We start from the raw sequence: 19,926 nt of genomic DNA, 5'->3' as shown, positions 1-19,926 counted from the left end.
CCCAGCGTACGTTGCTTTCTGACACTATGTTTATGAGAGTGGGGCTCATTTCTGCTCCACTGTCTTGAGTATATTCTGCAGTATGGCTTTCAGAGCTGCCTGGGAAGTGGGTATCCATTAGTAGCCTCAAGGACTCTTCACTGGATACCGTCCAACTTCGGTCTGGCTTCTGAAGATACCCGATACTATGCACCGATTGTGCCATTATTTTCCTAAGTCGAGACGCTTCCGCCGTGTTCTCGATATCATTGCAAAACGATTTCCATGAATTTCTTTTTGCTTTCCTAACTTCCTTTTTGTATGACCTAAGGATGTTGTAATAATAATCCCAGTCTGACTCGTCTTGGGAGTGCTTTGCTAAATTGAACTGCTTTCTGCATTCTTTCTGTAGCTTTTTAAGTTCTAGAGACCACCAGGGGGGCCTTATTCTACCCCTGCTTCGTGTTATTGGACAAGCCACCTCTAGTGCTTGCCGGCACGATTCCGTGAGTCGATTAACGAGGATATCTAGATCCTCCTTGCTATTGGGCTGAAACGGTAGAATCATAGGGATACGTTTCTCTAGCTCTTGCATGTGCACCTGCCAGTTCGTTCTCCTATGATTCCTGAAGTTAATGCCTTTATCGGCCCTTTCCTCTATTGTACATTCGATATATCGGTGATCCGAAAAGGAATGTTCTTCGAGAACCCTCCATTGGGTTACCCTGTCAATTAGTTCTTCCGACACAAGTGTGATAAGACACTCACCTCTGTCGTTTACATCTGTGCTGCCCCAGATTGTGTGATGCGCATTTGAGTCGCATCCAAGTATCGTCATGCACTTGGATGCCTCGCTATCCCGTACCACCTCTTTTACCATCAGAGGTGGCACCAGCTCCTGCTCATACGGCATATAACACGACACTAGCCGGTAACTGCTTGAGCCCGTTTCCCAGCTTACTGTTGCTGTGTCGTTGTTGCTGTAATTATGTAATATAAAAACATTAAGGTTTTTCCTTGCCATTATGCAGGCTCTGATTTTACCTTCACAGTTAGCCATCAGCAACTTATAGTTCGGCGCCCTCAGTCCGCAAATACGCCCCCCATTAACCCATGGCTCCTGAATGAGGACAAATTCAGGCTGTTCCATTGCCACGCGGTTAATTAGGGCTGCTGAAGCTAGTTTGCTATGATGGAGATTAATTTGTAGAAGACGCATTAACAATTGTTATATCTGCGTCTTCCTGAGAGTCGCTTAAAAGCTCTTTCTCAGTATACAAGCTTGAGAGTCTGGCCGCAAGCTCAGACTCGGAAGAAGAACACTCACCTTGCTCCATGCTTTCCGCGTCGCTCGAGGACTCCATGGGATCTTCCTCTACTTCGCATATCTCTTTCCCCGATGCCAGATGGTCTGCAGCATCGGCGTCCGACTTGTAAGGCGTTATCCTTACTTTCGTGAACCCGTAATTTATCTCCCCGCCACTCTTCGCCAGCGGTTCGATGGATTCTTTCGTTAATAGCAGCAGAATCTGCATCGTGGCCCTTTTGGTCTCCACGCCAGATTCCGCTACGCTGTCCTCAAATGTCTTGACATACCTCCACCCTTCAGTGGGTAGGCTCGGGTTGCAGGCTCTTATGAGCTGCATAATTTGGTCCGGCTGAGTTGGTGTAGCCGGAATCCATACCCTTGCCCTTGGTCTGGATGGTATGTCCTTCTTGTCCACTGCTACCAATTTTGCCCCGGGGTATACCTCTCCCACCTTGGCTATAGCAGCTTTGTATAGTGCGACCGATCTTTCGTCGTCGCACGCAATCATTTTGATCTGGCCCTGGTACCAGCCGGCATCTGCGCATGACGGTGGCGGACCCGGATTGCTTAATAGCATATTCCAGCGCCACATTTGTCAGCGCAGCCTGCACCCATTTCCATTGGGCTCTGGGGATTCTTCCTTCGGGATCTCCCTCATCCAGAACGCCAATGACAATTCGGTTCCGGGCGACTTCTGCAAATGATTTTGCGGGCGTTACACCCTTGGTCTTCGGTCTCTTAGCTGACGGCTTTGCCTCTTCAGCTGACCTCTGTCGCTTGGCTGCCTTTACCGGCGGCTCCAACTTAAAGTTGGGTATGACTGCTCTCGCGCAGTCAATTGATGTTTGGAGCTCCTTCGTTAGCTCCTCTTTCGTTGGCGGCTTTAGCTCTACCAACCTTAGTAAGTATGCGGCGCGTCGTCTCTCCGCATATTTTGCCTTTGACGGGTCCTGCATGCTAAATGCAGGCCACTCCCTGGCAGATGCACTTCCGGCGGTAGACCTTTTGGCATCTCCTCTCTCCCCCTGCTTTTCAGCCGTGTTTTGGCCGCAGGGTTTGAGTTTGGCTGCCTCCAGCGCTACCACTTTCTGTGGGCCAGCTTTAGCTTCTGCCCCTTTACTAGTGCTTGCCTTGTCTTCTGGACCAAGCTCCGCTCCTGTCCTCTTCGTGTTAGTTGAGCCGCTCCAAACGCTGCTCTTTTGTGGGAGCAACTCGCTCCCTCCGGCTTTTTTCTTGGAGATCCGGGCTCTCTCCGATTTTTTGTTTTCGTTTCTTTATTTTCATTTTGGTTCATTTTTGGTCCCACGAGTGTGGGGGAACATATGTCCACTTGCGCATAGCCCCCGTTGCGCAAGCAAGGCTATCTTATTACGGAGGGCGCCAGGTATCCGTAAGCTCCGTTCGAGACTGGGCTATTTAAGGGCCCCCAGCCAGGTTGATCCTCGGCACGGGTCGCATGACACCTTGATCCAGCCCTTTACCCCCGACCATGGTAAGGCTCCTTATCTGTATGCTGTGCTATTGAGGAACATCGAACACACAGATAAGAAGTCTGACCTTAGCTAGATTCCTCACGTCTTCGGCCAGGGCGGACTGTTACCAGCCCGTCCCCGCTTGTGTCGTGAATCTGTGGTATCTATTTCCAGTCGGCACCCTCGGGGAGGGTTCAGTGGGGGATTCTTGCCAACCCCAGAGCTATATCAGCAATTTTTAAGAGCATGCTACATTGCAGCAGACAGCGACTCGGAAAATGAATCAGAGAGAGATGACAGTGACTCAAGCCAAAGCGAAAATGATTAAATAACATTGCCATTTATATTATAATTTTCTTATAATAAATATATTTTACTAAGTAACTAGTTAATTTATACTGCGCGAATTGATTATTCAAATATTGGAATATATGTATATAAAATGATTTGATTACATATGAATAAATTTAAAAAATATTGATACGGAATATTTGATTCACCTTAACACTCATATTGGAGTGCTATGCCGAATAATTAAAGAGACGTCATTTCCTCCCACATGAAAATTTGTGATTTTTAATATATTTCTGTGATAAATAGAAGATAAGAAAAAATCAGCTAGCAGTAAGTCGAGGGAAACCTAGTCAGCTGGTGTCTTTAAATAGGCAGTAAATGCTTCTGGCTAACTTCTACGTAACGACCTTCAAAGTATCAGCTGACGGTTTTTCCACCGAGATACAGCCAGCTGACGTATATACTTATCAATAGTTACATATCAGCTATAATCAGGTAAATTTTTATTTGAGAGGATATCACTGAAAGTGAAGATTTTTTTTCCATGATCGACACATCAGCTGGCGTACAATCCACATTTCATTATACATTGAAATTTTCTATTTTCTTTACCGATAATGATTAATTTTGATTAATTTTATAATAAATCATAAATAATTGTTATTGTTGAGCAAAAAAAAAATAAAAGTCACTAAAAATCATTATTTCTGATATTGATGATTGATTTGCTCAAAATAAAACTCACATTAATATCACTGAAATGATATGACTATAAAATGTTAAGGTTTTGCCACGCTCCCTTCCCACCTCTCTGAAAATTAGAAACATTTAATATCAAGCGTAATTTTTGAGTTAGAGCCTTAAATTTTCACATCAGCATATATGTTCTGGTTTTCATGACTACTGCATTTTGTTTTATCAGTATCAGATCTAAAATATCATAGTTATCAAAATTGCGGTCGGCAAATAGGGATGCAGATGCGGTCATTATTGTAACGGATTTCTCGATGAATCGTCTTGCTTGTAACTCGCTCTTAAGTTCAATCACTTGTTGAATAAAAGTCCCAATTTAATGGCTATACACTTATCTTTATTTCTAATTCTAATAACTACTACTCATAATGTTTTGACATTTATAACCCTTTTGTTATTGTCAAAATTAATAAAATTGAAGAATGATTTAAATATTGAAATAAAGTTATTTTTGCAACATATAATATAGAAACAAGAGAAAACGTTATGTTCGGCTGCGGCGAAGCTATAATACCCTTCACAGGCGCATTTCTTTTAGTAACTACTATATAATATGTATGACTACATTTGAAAACGTGACTGGCCAACGGTTTGCATCCAACAGAAAGCATTTTGCCAGTAGTTTCTAGCCAGGTTCTTTGCTATAAACAATCTTCTATTCGAATTAAGGTTAGTTATTGAGGTAAATAGATCTTTCAGTCATTTACATAAATTTTAATTTTTTAAGCTGATTGATTATTCACATTAATTATTGGAAAAGAAAACAAATTATAATATTTATAGAAATTAGAAAATATATAACATATAATAATATTTATTATTCTATAATACTTTTTTATATGATATATAAATTACAATAATTACATCTATGACTTACACTTTATATTATAATACAAACTTAAATTTAATAATATTGAATCTAACATATATCTATATATATAATATATCTATTTTCTAAAGCTTAAAAATATTCCGTCATGATCACTATATGGTGTTTCATATGTGATACATGAGGTCATTGCAGAATCTATGTTTGTCCATACCCAATCTATTGATGTTTCCTGTTTTGTTGTGGCGACCTTAGCCAATAAAGATTGAAATCCTACCTGTTGCAATCGAGCCTCCAAATCATCAGTTGCTGTTAGGCGACATATGTTAACGTCACCAAGGACTACTCACGGTCCATTATACTGTTCAGTTATCTGACAGATATTATTTTCCACTTGGTTTCTAAATTCCAGAAGTCTATAGCGGGGGTTCCTGTACACAAGTAATATGGAAACTGTTGAATTGTTTATGTTTAACAGTTGGTAAACGTTTGTTGAACCGGTGTCGTTTCATGAAAATGATCCTTCTAATAGACCTGGGCACCTATCTTGCTTGTAGTATATTATAAGGCCATTGGCAGGGCGTCGTCGGGATGATCTTGTTTCTCCATCAAGGCGTGCAGTAACACTGTAGTCTTCTATTGGGAATTCTCCTTAAGCAAAATTCCACATCGAAGGCCCGGACCAAGTGCGAAAAAAGATTTTTCCCTTGAGCTGAAGAATGTTAATTTTAAGGAAGCACTGGTACAGTTTCTTATTGAGAATTGGGAATTCTTCTTGAGGTAAGGCACATGTCTCGGCAAAGCACAGAATATCAGCAGAACAAATCAGCTTGTCTGATCTGATATCTTCAATATGCTTGTTTAGGCTCCTTACATTTTTATAATAAATATTTAGGCGTTATTCCGATTTTTCAGTCAAAGATCTGTAGCATGTCGTCAATCCTCCTTCTGTCTTCAACCTATTAAGTTGAGTTTTAATTGGATCCTGCGGTCCAAATGGGTTCGGGGGAGAAAATGTCCGGATTATATACAATCCATTGGCACTTGTGGCTCTGCTACATCCTACATATAAAACTGATCTGCTTACTCTACCCTCTAGATGAACAGCAACTTGTGTGTATGTTCCACCTTGACTTTTATGTATCGTGATGGCTTCAGCTGGAATGACCGGAAACTGTCTGCGTTCTATGGTTATTTGCTCATTTCTCTTATATTGGAATGATCGAACCATGCTCATGATTGATGTCCAATCTGCATTGCGACTGTGAGGCTGCTTGGAACGTACAAAGCTTCCAACTCTTGATTCTGCGAATTTTATCCAGAGTCGCACCACTGAACTTTCAGATCTATGTGATTCGGAATCAACCTGCATTAGTTCCCCCGTAGCACCATTGACGAGACCATCACTTATGCTTATGTTGACTGTCCCCATATATTTGATCGAAGTCTTGAGCTGCAATGTATAAAGCATTCCTTGTGTTTCCGATGGCTTAAAAGACTTCACAGCTTCTAAAATGTTTGCTCTGCTGCGTTCTGTTAGGGAACTTGACTTAATTGTATCTTTCGCAGTCGAAATGAACTCCTCGGTCATTGTGTTCGCCAGTTTAGTTAAATTAAAATCATTTGTTCCAGCATTTGAATAAAATAGATGGATAGCTTCGTTCGGTATCTCATTAGAGGTCTCTTCCCTGCTTTTGATTAATTTGATGTCAGCGTGTGTCATATTTCCCTCTGACATGTTATTTAAAGCGATGACAAATGCTTGATCTTCACGCTGGCGTATTATTTCAGTGAGCTCAAAGTACGGAAATTGACCCCAAAGCGGTGTTCCTATAATTGTACTGTAATGATCATTCCTATTCGGCGCAAATATATATCGATCTCCTACTGGCGGCAGCTGCTTTAAGTCACCAAACACATTAATTGGTATGTCTCCAAAGTAAGCGGTGCTCCTGAAAATTTGCTTTAGCCTGCAATCTAAATATGCAAACATCTTTGCTCCAACCATTGAAATTTCGTCAATTATAATAAGCCTAATATCTATGAGATTGGCATGAATTGTGTTTAATGTTTAGTGGCCGAAGATCGCTGGAAGACTGGTTGACGGGGAGTGAAAAAACCGAATGAAGGATTAGGCCCCCAATTCCAAATGCTGCTTTGCCGCAGAGTAACACCTTGGCTGTTTTGGGGTTGGTTCCTGGTACACTATTAGCTCGAAATGTCAACGACTGATATATAGTTGTTATAAGCCGACTCTTGCCCACTCCAGCACCGCCTCCGACATATTCGAAGAAGATTTCCCTTTTACTGACATTGTGCATTACATGAGCAGAGTATTCCCTCTGTTTGCTGTTAAGTGACTGCACCATTGCCAGTAAATGGTCTTCTAATATTACAGGTGGCAGTTTAATTAATCGAACCGCCTCTTCCTCGGTATTGTTGTGCTCTTGAAAAACATTAATGTCTCCTGTTTGCTCTGGAACGGCTAGAGCTCTAAATTCGGGATCTAAAAGTTGTGAGGCAACTCGATCATCAGCTGTTTCTTCCGCTGTGACATGAAGGTTTTCCAAAATCCGTTCTAGTTCGTTCGATGAAAATTTGTTATATTTGAGCTTATTCAGCTCAATTTGCTCCTTGTATGAATTGCAAATACTCTCGACGTCATTATTTAATAAGTCTGTTTCCTCATTTCTCCATGGGTGAAACATCATGGCGGCTTCTCTGAAGAAATCGGCTCTTGAACTTTCAACGCTAAAATGTTTCCAACGTAGAATAAGGGCTTGCTTCCTTTTCCTTAGAAATCCTGATCCATCCTTTAATGCCATTGGAAGTGCAGCTGTCGTGTCCTCCTCGTTCTCTATTTCGTTGTATTCTTCGTTATTATCAGAAACATTTCTGCTTGTTTTGCAAAATCTAAACCATGCTGCAAAATCTGCTAAGCATAGTTCTTCCAATTGATCGGGCTTTTGAGAGTAGTGCTCCAGCACACTCGGCACATATATATCCGTAGAGTCCTCCTGTAAAGCATTCAATTCAAGTCGGGGCTTTATCATCCTTACTCGGTTGTTTGGATGTGATGTATTTATAAATATTTCCTCATTACTGGCTTTTGATAGATGCAGTCCCAAAATATTATAAGCTGCTTCTTGAGCCGATATTTCCGATCCATTTACAAATTTGTTTCCGATGTGCTGCAGTTTTCTTTTAATAGAGAAATTCCCTGCATTTATTTCCTCCATGGCTTGTCTCAATAATGTTGATACTCCTCTATTGGATTTATTTATATAATTAATGATATAGCTGCAGCAAGCGTATGCGTCCAGAATGAATTGAATATCCATATTTACTCTATGCAATTTAAGGATATTTTTATTATAGGCATTTAGAAGCCTGTCTGAAAATTTTCTCTTTAGGAAAATGTGTGGCTTTTTTACAGATGAGCGAAGAGCAAGTGTTGATTCGCTCATCCGCCAAAAAATTTTCGAAGCAGCTCAACCGTGTTATTTCTTCCTCTGGGAGATCCGTTAGAGTTAATAGTTCCTGTATTTTTTGGAATTGAGCTTTGTGTTGCTCAATACCTTCCTCATTCCCCAAAGGGAAAAGTATTTCTGTTCGTGGCATAGGCGGATATGGCATGTTGAATCGGCACACTTGTTTTCCATGTAGGTCTCTTAGGCAAGCTCGACCATGTCTGTGTTTTTGATACTGAATGAATTCCAGTAAGTCCAAGTCATCCCCATCGGTTGTGATGGGTCGATCGATGAATGTTTCAACATCATTTTTGTTGGTGATTCCATCACTTTCCAATTGTGGTGCGTTACTTAGCCAGTACATGCTGGAATTCAATTCTGTAGTAGTAACGGACTACTAAATTCTCTCCAAATAGTCCGTTTTGTAATAATTTTAGCATTTGGCGGAATCGATTGTCGATTACCCTGGAACATGTAACTGGATCTGTCCTTATCAGTCTCGCCTTTTCAGAGCTTGATAGAGCAGTAGCTTCCTCTTCCGAAATGTCTACTTTCTCTACCAGTAGTTATGACTAACAACTCAGGCCATTTTGTTTCTGCAGCAGACATTGTGATAAAAAATGTTGGCAAACCAAACTGGCGGATCATGGCTAAAACTTTCTTCTTTACAGCCGCCCAATGTGCAGGTGAGGATCGAAGTCCTTTGAGTACATGATAGCCTTCATCATGCTGGATAAGGTTGCTGACAAAATTTTCATCCCTCACATTTGCAGCAGTTATATTCCTCGATCCAGACTTTTTACGCAGGCAAATGGAAATTGCATTTTTAATGCGCTCCAACTCGTAGAACTTATAAATATACAGGAGCACGTCCACGCGCACACAACGCCGATCATAGCGTCGAATTTCAGAACGTGCAATTTTACTATAAGTTGTTGTAGTTGTCCTCTTTTTTCCGCAGTAAATCGTTGGTTACGACAATTCCTGAGAATCGTCGTCGGTTGTAACGTCCCTTGGGCATCTACCTTGTCCTGGTGCCATTGCAACCCGTTCAATGGATCGATTTTCAACGGGTTCATTGTCCATTAAAGTCTTCTGATCACCTGGATTTAAATCCTCTTCCATTTCAAGCGGTACATTTTCCTGACGGGCATTAAGAAGGTCTCTTACTTCTCCCTCATCTGCAGGATCCGCCATAAATGGCACAGTTTCCTCGTTTCCAGCATTTGCCAGCCAATCACTTGACATTTGGATATTATGCTTGACGTAGAGCTCTGTACCCAGCAGATAGTTTAGTGCCTCCAATATTTTTGCTGGTCGCACTCTCTCCGTCATAAAATTTTGTTCATATTCCAATCGACGTTTCAAGTGCACTTGAATAATATGGCTGTTATCAAATCTTCGTGGAAGCATGGTGACTGTCTCTACAACTGAAATGGGGATATTCACCACTGCTCCAAGAATAGCATATTGTCGTTCATATCCTAAGGAGATGATGCGCATAAATGGGATCCTCGGTGATATTCTTTCTTCCAGACACGTTAAATCCTGAAGGCATTCCGGAATATCAGGAAACTCCAATCCTTCCGATAGGCAGATATTTGGTATCTTGCCCTTCCTAACAATACGATAGCATGTGTTGCAAAAGTTGTACTTTTGGTTCGAAGACGGAAATTTTGATGGCAGATAAAAAACTTTTCTAGCATCTTCTGAGCCCGCAAATTTTGTTGAAGTCTGACATTTTTCTAGTTTTTTCACTTGATGAGGGAACCAAGTGCCACCGCAAAAGACGCATATTTCAGTGGGTCCTTTCTTTATCAACAATGCGTACATATCAAAGATATTGGCAGCTCGACGTTGACGTTCTAGTTCTTCTAGCTGTGCATCAGGAGAAAGTTCACGACGTCTTCTTATATTCCTCCTGGTTTGCCTCTCGTTTTCTAACTGACGATTTGCGGGATCCGATCTATGCAATTGTACTCTTTCCAACGTTGATTCCTGCTCGTTTGCTACTTGTTGCCTGGTTTGCTGGCGGGTCACTCTTCTTTGAGAAGAATTTAAAATTTGCTCACGACGTCTTCTTATTGGATCTTCTCGACGACTTCTCCTCAATGCTGCATCTCGTTGCCTCTCTTCTTCTCTTATTATTGCATTCTGGCGCCGTACAGAACGTTCCATTGTATCGCACTCATGCTCCGCTGCTCTATATTCCGGATTGGTTCTCATATTTAAATGTTCCGCGGTGTTGCGTTCCTGCTCTTCAGTTCTATATTCTGGATTCAAGCGCCTGTTCGAATGTCCTATTGTGTTGCGCTCCTGCTCCGCTGCTCTATATTCTGGATTCAAATGTCTGTTTGAATGACCTACTGTAGTACGCTGCTGCTCTGTGAAGTAGGTTCTGTCGTCTAGTGGAACGTGCAGAACTGTCACGCGTTCTCTCCTCATTGCGGTACTCCAAATTTGAGCTGCGTAATTTGGCAATATAGTCGGCGTTCCTCTGTCTATTGTTTTCTAAATTTTGACTATATTGTTGTCGACTTCGATTCAGAGCATTGCGACGTCTTTGTTCCTGCGATTGTCTAAATAGTCTTGGCATTTTTATAAATTAATAAGATATTTATACAAATAAAAAATATACTAAAAATAAACAGTGAAAAAATTATAATAGAATTAAAATAATGCTTATTCTTAAAAAATAATATTTTTAAAATAATGCTTATTATTTGAAAAGGATTTTTTTCGTTGTTTTGAAAGTGTGCCTTGTTGAAAGTTTAAGCTGCTCGCGTAAACTGAAGTGATACGATGTGTTGGGCCCTATTTATTGAATGCTTTAGAGCCCGACTTCACATCTGCAAACTCTTTTGCCCTTCTTGGTAACATCAAGGAATTTTCGAAAAAATGTTAAGGCGTTAATTAAAAAAGTTGCATTATAGAGGTTCTTTTTTACCTAGGTTAAATTTTCTACCTCCCCTACGAACTATGTTTACTTTCTACCTAGGTTTTGTTTTGTACCTACCCATCAGTTAATTAGGGTTTTAAAATTATTATTAATAAATATAATATATCTTGAATTATTAGGGATTTATTTATTTTATGGGTATTAAAAATATTATTTCGCCTTTCTCTTATTTATATATTCTTAACATAATTGTCTACTCACCTCCATACCAAAATTTATTTAGATCGATCAGTTTGTATGGCAACTATATGATACAGTAATCAGATCTGAAAAATTTTTTATGATATTTTATTGTTACCGTGACCAATAATCCATGCCAAATTTCATCAAGTAATTTTAGTGGAAATATTAAGACTGCTTTTGAGCTACGCTTCGAACAATGTTTATTTCCTTATTCTAACTAGAATGTTTTATACCTATCCATCAGTTAATTAGGGTTTTAAAACTGAATAATTATGTTTTCAAAGTTAGTGTTCTATTATTATTAATAAATAATAATATATCTTGAATAATTAGGGATTTTTTTATTTAATGGTTAATTAAATAATATTTTTGCTCCTTACTCATATGTTTCCATTCTTAACACAATTTTCAACTTATTGCCCCAATTAGCTGCATGTCATACCTTACTTTTGGCACAAGCAAAACAGTTTTTGGCAGACATAAGAACAATTTTATTGAAAGCTCAAATTGGACAGTATAAATTATTAATTAATCTGATTTGTTTATAATATATTTTTTGTAAAGTGGTTAAATCTGATTACAATGTAAATATATTGGAGAAAATTGATTAGTTATGTTACTCACTATTTACCATATAGGAAAAATTTGAGGGTTTAATTTTCTATTACAAACTATATTACATTTCGGAAAAAATGGGTTCTCTATTTAATGAAAAAAGTAAGTCATGCCAAACTTTGTAAAGATATTTTGTCATATAAAAAAATTGCCCATACAAGATCTTGATTTTGATCGGTCAGTTTCTATGACAGCTGTATGCTATAGTGGTCCGATCTTAACAATTCGTTCGAAGATTGAAGTCATATCTTAAGCAATAATCCATACTAAAAACTTCCATACAAAAATTTATTTTGATAGGTAGGTTTCTATAATAGCTGTGGTCTGATATGAACAATTCGTTCGAAGATTGTAGCGATATCTTGGACAATCATCATCCATGCCATATGGCAGCTATATGCTATAGTCATCCGATGTATACAATTTCTTTGGAGATTGCATAGCTTTATTTAACAAAAACCAATACCGAATTTCGTGAAGATATCTCGTCAGATGAAAGAGTTTTCCATATAAGCACTTGATTCCGATCGTTCAGGTTATATGGCAGCTATATGCTATGGTCATCCGATCTATACAATTTCTTCGGCGAATAGATTATTGCCTTAAATAATAATCCATGCTAAATTTCGTGAAGATACCTCGTAAAATGAAAGAGTTTTCCATACAAGCACTTCATTCCGATTGTTCAGTTTGTATGGCAGCTATATGCCATAGTCATCCTCTAAATAATTTCTTCGGAGATTACATTGTTGCCTTAAATAATAATCCGTGCCAAATTTCGTGAAGATACCTCGTCAAATGCAAGAGTGCTTGATTCCGATTGTTCAGTTTGTATGGCAGCTATATGCTATAGTGGTCCGATATCGGCCGTTCCGACAAATGAGCAGTTTCTTGGTTGTGTTGCTCAATACCTTCCTCATTCCCCAAAGGGAAAAGTATTTCTGTTCGTGGCATAGGCGGATATGGCATGTTGAATCGGCACACTTGTTTTCCATGTATGTCTCTTAGGCAAGCTCGACCATGTCTGTGTTTTTGATACTGAATGAATTCCAGTAAGTCCAAGTCATCCCCATCGGTTGTGATGGGTCGATCGATGAATGTTTCAACATCATTTTTGTTGGTGATTCCATCTTTTTCCAATTGTGGTGCGTTACTTAGCCAGTACATGCTGGAATTCAATTCTGTAGTAGTAACGGACTACTAAATTCTCTCCAAATAGTCCGTTTTGTAATAATTTTAGCATTTGGCGAAATCGATTGTCGATTACCCTGGAACATGTAACTGGATCTGTCCTTATCAGTCTCGCCTTTTCAGAGCTTGATAGAGCAGTAGCTTCCTCTTCCGAAATGTCTACTTTCTCTACCAGTAGTTATGACTAACAACTCAGGCCATTTTGTTTCTGCAGCAGACATTGTGATAAAAAATGTTGGCAAACCAAACTGGCGGATCATGGCTAAAACTTTCTTCTTTACAGCCGCCCAATGTGCAGGTGAGGATCGAAGTCCTTTGAGTACATGATAGCCTTCATCATGCTGGATAAGGTTGCTGACAAAATTTTCATCCCTCACATTTGCAGCAGTTATATTCCTCGATCCAGACTTTTTACGCAGGCAAATGGAAATTGCATTTTTAATGCGCTCCAACTCGTAGAACTTATAAATATACAGGAGCACGTCCACGCGCACACAACGCCGATCATAGCATCGAATTTCAGAACGTGCAATTTTACTATAAGTTGTTGTAGTTGTCCTCTTTTTTCCGCAGTAAATCGTTGGTTACGACAATTCCTGAGAATCGTCGTCGGTTGTAACGTCCCTTGGGCATCTACCTTGTCCTGGTGCCATTGCAACCCGTTCAATGGATCGATTTTCAACGGGTTCATTGTCCATTAAAGTCTTCTGATCACCTGGATTTAAATCCTCTTCCATTTCAAGCGGTACATTTTCCTGACGGGCATTAAGAAGGTCTCTTACTTCTCCCTCATCTGCAGGATCCGCCATAAATGGCACAGTTTCCTCGTTTCCAGCATTTGCCAGCCAATCACTTGACATTTGGATATTATGCTTGACGTAGAGCTCTGTACCCAGCAGATAGTTTAGTGCCTCCAATATTTTTGCTGGTCGCACTCTCTCCGTCATAAAATTTTGTTCATATTCCAATCGACGTTTCAAGTGCACTTGAATAATATGGCTGTTATCAAATCTTCGTGGAAGCATGGTGACTGTCTCTACAACTGAAATGGGGATATTCACCACTGCTCCAAGAATAGCATATTGTCGTTCATATCTTAAGGAGATGATGCGCATAAATGGGATCCTCGGTGATATCATTCTTTCTTCCAGCCACGTTAAATCCTGAAGGCATTCCGGAATATCAGGAAACTCCAATCCTTCCGATAGGCAGATATTTGGTATCTTGCCCTTCCTAACAATATGATAGCATGTGTTGCAAAAGTTGTACTTTTGGTTCGAAGACGGAAATTTTGATGGCAGATAAAAAACTTTTCTAGCATCTTCTGAGCCCGCAAATTTTGTTGAAGTCTGACATTTTTCTAGTTTTTTCACTTGATGAGGGAACCAAGTGCCACCGCAAAAGACGCATATTTCAGTGAGTCCTTTCTTTATCAACAATGCGTACATATCAAAGATATTGGCAGCTCGACGTTGACGTTCTTGTTCTTCTAGCTGTGCATCAGGAGAAAGTTCACGACGTCTTCTTATATTCCTCCTGGTTTGCCTCTCGCTTTCTAACTGACGATTTGCGGGATCCGATCTATGCAATTGTACTCTTTCCAACGTTGATTCCTGCTCGTTTGCTACTTGTTGCCTGGTTTGCTGGCGGGTCACTCTTCTTTGAGAAGAATTTAAAATTTGCTCACGACGTCTTCTTATTGGATCTTCTCGACGACTTCTCCTCAGTGCTGCATCTCGTTGCCTCTCTTCTTCTCTTATTATTGCATTCTGGCGCCGTACAGAACGTTCCATTGTATCGCACTCATGCTCCGCTGCTCTATATTCCGGATTGGTTCTCCTATTTAAATGTTCCGCGGTGTTGCGTTCCTGCTCTTCAGCTCTATATTCCGGATTCAAGCGCCTGTTCGAATGTCCTATTGTGTTGCGCTCCTGCTCCGCTGCTCTATATTCTGGATTCAAATGTCTGTTTGAATGACCTACTGTAGTACGCTGCTGCTCTGTGAAGTAGGTTCTGTCGTCTAGTGGAACGTGCAGAACTGTCACGCGTTCTCTCCTCATTGCGGTACTCCAAATTTGAGCTGCGTAATTTGGCAATATAGTCGGCGTTCCTCTGTCTATTGTTTTCTAAATTTTGACTATATTTTTGTCGACTTCGATTCAGAGCATTGCGACGTCTTTGTTCCTGCGATTGTCTAAATAGTCTTGGCATTTTTATAAATTAATAAGATATTTATACAAATAAAAAATATACTAAAAATAAACAGTGAAAAAATTATAATAGAATTAAAATAATGCTTATTCTTAAAAAATAATATTTTTAAAATAATGCTTATTATTTGAAAAGGATTTTTTTCGTTGTTTTGAAAGTGTGCCTTGTTGAAAGTTTAAGCTGCTCGCGTAAACTGAAGTGATACGATGTGTTGGGCCCTATTTATTGAATGCTTTAGAGCCCGACTTCACATCTGCAAACTCTTTTGCCCTTCTTGGTAACATCAAGGAATTTTCGAAAAAATGTTAAGGCGTTAATTAAAAAAGTTGCATTATAGAGGTTTTTTTTTACCTAGGTTAAATTTTCTACCTCCCCTACGAACTATGTTTACTTTCTACCTAGGTTTTGTTTTGTACCTACCCATCAGTTAATTAGGGTTTTAAAATTATTATTATTAAATATAATATATCTTGAATTATTAGGGATTTATTTATTTTATGGGTATTAAAAATATTATTTCGCCTTTCTCTTATTTATATATTCTTAACATAATTGTCTACTCACCTCCATACCAAAATTTATTTAGATCGATCAGTTTGTATGGCAACTATATGATACAGTAATCAGATCTGAAAAATTTTTTATGATATTTTATTGTTACCGTGACCAATAATCCATGCCAAATTTCATCAAGTAATTTTAGTGGAAATATTAAGACTGCTTTTGAGCTACGCTTCGAACAATGTTTATTTCCTTATTCTAACTAGAATGTTTTATACCTATCCATCAGTTAATTAGGGTTTTAAAACTGAATAATTATGTTTTCAAAGTTAGTGTTCTATTATTATTAATAAATAATAATATATCTTGAATAATTAGGGATTTGTTTATTTAATGGTTAATTAAATAATATTTTTGCTCCTTACTCATATGTATCCATTCTTAACACAATTTTCAACTTATTGCCCCAATTAGCTGCATGTCATACCTTACTTTTGGCACAAGCAAAACAGTTTTTGGCAGATATAAGAAAAATTTTATTGAAAGCTCAAATTGGACAGCATAAATTATTAATTAATCTGATTTGTTTATAATATATTTTTTGTAAAGTGGTTAAATCTGATTACAATGTAAATATATTGGAGAAAATTGATTAGTTATGTTACTCACTATTTACCATATAGGAAAAATTTGAGGGTTTAATTTTCTATTACAAACTATATTACATTTCGAAAAAAATGGGTTCTCTATTTAATGAAAAAAGTAAGTCATGCCAAACTTTGTGAAGATATTTTGTCATATAAAAAAATTGCCCATACAAGATCTTGATTTTGATCGGTCAGTTTCTATGACAGCTGTATGCTATAGTGGTCCGATCTTAACAATTCGTTCGAAGATTGAAGTCATATCTTAAGCAATAATCCATACTAAAAACTTCCATACAAAAATTTATTTTGATCGGTCCGTTTCTATGATAGCTGTGGTCTGATATAAACAATTCGTTCGAAGATTGTAGCGATATCTTGGACAATCATCATCCATGCCATATGGCAGCTATATGCTATAGTCATCCGATGTATACAATTTCTTTGGAGATTGCATAGCTTTATTTAACAAAAACCAATACCGAATTTCGTGAAGATATCTCGTCAGATGAAAGAGTTTTCCATATAAGCACTTGATTCCGATCGTTCAGGTTATATGGCAGCTATATGCTATGGTCATCCGATCTATACAATTTCTTCGGCGAATAGATTATTGCCTTAAATAATAATCCATGCTAAATTTCGTGAAGATACCTCGTAAAATGAAAGAGTTTTCCATACAAGCACTTCATTCCGATTGTTCAGTTTGTATGGCAGCTATATGCTATAGTCATCCTCTAAATAATTTCTTCGGAGATTACATTGTTGCCTTAAATAATAATCCGTGCCAAATTTCGTGAAGATACCTCGTCAAATGCAAGAGTGCTTGATTCCGATTGTTCAGTTTGTATGGCAGCTATATGCTATAGTGGTCCGATATCGGCCGTTCCGACAAATGAGCAGTTTCTTGGTTGTGTTGCTCAATACCTTCCTCATTCCCCAAAGGGAAAAGTATTTCTGTTCGTGGCATAGGCGGATATGGCATGTTGAATCGGCACACTTGTTTTCCATGTATGTCTCTTAGGCAAGCTCGACCATGTCTGTGTTTTTGATACTGAATGAATTCCAGTAAGTCCAAGTCATCCCCATCGGTTGTGATGGGTCGATCGATGAATGTTTCAACATCATTTTTGTTGGTTATTCCATCTTTTTCCAATTGTGGTGCGTTACTTAGCCAGTACATGCTGGAATTCAATTCTGTAGTAGTAACGGACTACTAAATTCTCTCCAAATAGTCCGTTTTGTAATAATTTTAGCATTTGGCGGAATCGATTGTCGATTACCCTGGAACATGTAACTGGATCTGTCCTTATCAGTCTCGCCTTTTCAGAGCTTGATAGAGCAGTAGCTTCCTCTTCCGAAATGTCTACTTTCTCTACCAGTAGTTATGACTAACAACTCAGGCCATTTTGTTTCTGCAGCAGACATTGTGATAAAAAATGTTGGCAAACCAAACTGGCGGATCATGGCTAAAACTTTCTTCTTTACAGCCGCCCAATGTGCAGGTGAGGATTGAAGTCCTTTGAGTACATGATAGCCTTCATCATGCTGGATAAGGTTGCTGACAAAATTTTCATCCCTCACATTTGCAGCAGTTATATTCCTCGATCCAGACTTTTTACGCAGGCAAATGGAAATTGCATTTTTAATGCGCTCCAACTCGTAGAACTTATAAATATACAGGAGCACGTCCACGCGCACACAACGCCGATCATAGCATCGAATTTCAGAACGTGCAATTTTACTATAAGTTGTTGTAGTTGTCCTCTTTTTTCCGCAGTAAATCGTTGGTTACGACAATTCCTGAGAATCGTCGTCGGTTGTAACGTCCCTTGGGCATCTACCTTGTCCTGGTGCCATTGCAACCCGTTCAATGGATCGATTTTCAACGGGTTCATTGTCCATTAAAGTCTTCTGATCACCTGGATTTAAATCCTCTTCCATTTCAAGCGGTACATTTTCCTGACGGGCATTAAGAAGGTCTCTTACTTCTCCCTTATCTGCAGGATCCGCCATAAATGGCACAGTTTCCTCGTTTCCAGCATTTGCCAGCCAATCACTTGACATTTGGATATTATGCTTGACGTAGAGCTCTGTACCCAGCAGATAGTTTAGTGCCTCCAATATTTTTGCTGGTCGCACTCTCTCCGTCATAAAATTTTGTTCATATTCCAATCGACGTTTCAAGTGCACTTGAATAATATGGCTGTTATCAAATCTTCGTGGAAGCATGGTGACTGTCTCTACAACTGAAATGGGGATATTCACCACTGCTCCAAGAATAGCATATTGTCGTTCATATCCTAAGGAGATGATGCGCATAAATGGGATCCTCGGTGATATCATTCTTTCTTCCAGACACGTTAAATCCTGAAGGCATTCCGGAATATCAGGAAACTCCAATCCTTGGTATCTTGCCCTTCCTAACAATACGATAGCATGTGTTGCAAAAGTTGTACTTTTGGTTCGAAGACGGAAATTTTGATGGCAGATAAAAAACTTTTCTAGCATCTTCTGAGCCCGCAAATTTTGTTGAAGTCTGACATTTTTCTAGTTTTTTCACTTGATGAGGGAACCAAGTGCCACCGCAAAAGACGCATATTTCAGTGAGTCCTTTCTTTATCAACAATGCGTACATATCAAAGATATTGGCAGCTCGACGTTGACGTTCTTGTTCTTCTAGCTGTGCATCAGGAGAAAGTTCACGACGTCTTCTTATATTCCTCCTGGTTTGCCTCTCGCTTTCTAACTGACGATTTGCGGGATCCGATCTATGCAATTGTACTCTTTCCAACGTTGATTCCTGCTCGTTTGCTACTTGTTGCCTGGTTTGCTGGCGGGTCACTCTTCTTTGAGAAGAATTTAAAATTTGCTCACGACGTCTTCTTATTGGATCTTCTCGACGACTTCTCCTCAGTGCTGCATCTCGTTGCCTCTCTTCTTCTCTTATTATTGCATTCTGGCGCCGTACAGAACGTTCCATTGTATCGCACTCATGCTCCGCTGCTCTATATTCCGGATTGGTTCTCCTATTTAAATGTTCCGCGGTGTTGCGTTCCTGCTCTTCAGCTCTATATTCCGGATTCAAGCGCCTGTTCGAATGTCCTATTGTGTTGCGCTCCTGCTCCGCTGCTCTATATTCTGGATTCAAATGTCTGTTTGAATGACCTACTGTAGTACGCTGCTGCTCTGTGAAGTAGGTTCTGTCGTCTAGTGGAACGTGCAGAACTGTCACGCGTTCTCTCCTCATTGCGGTACTCCAAATTTGAGCTGCGTAATTTGGCAATATAGTCGGCGTTCCTCTGTCTATTGTTTTCTAAATTTTGACTATATTGTTGTCGACTTCGATTCAGAGCATTGCGACGTCTTTGTTCCTGCGATTGTCTAAATAGTCTTGGCATTTTTATAAATTAATAAGATATTTATACAAATAAAAAATATACTAAAAATAAACAGTGAAAAAATTATAATAGAATTAAAATAATGCTTATTCTTAAAAAATAATATTTTTAAAAT

General features: G+C 39.1%; 1 long non-coding RNA gene and 1 pseudogene across 1 annotated transcript in view; one reads left to right on the top strand and one right to left on the bottom strand.

Moving 5' to 3' along the window:
- Nucleotides 1–19,926, top strand: part of LOC106623591 (uncharacterized) — a 112,190-nt gene that overhangs the window by 3,589 nt on the left and 88,675 nt on the right. The window lies entirely within an intron of this gene.
- LOC118679979 (uncharacterized) lies at nucleotides 756–10,702 on the bottom strand (annotated as a pseudogene).

This window comes from Bactrocera oleae, chromosome 2 (genome assembly GCF_042242935.1).
Source record: "Bactrocera oleae isolate idBacOlea1 chromosome 2, idBacOlea1, whole genome shotgun sequence".
Taxonomy (NCBI): Eukaryota; Metazoa; Arthropoda; class Insecta; order Diptera; family Tephritidae; genus Bactrocera; species Bactrocera oleae.
The sequence above is the reverse complement of the archived record's forward strand: the minus strand, read 5'-3'. Positions and strand labels throughout refer to the sequence as shown.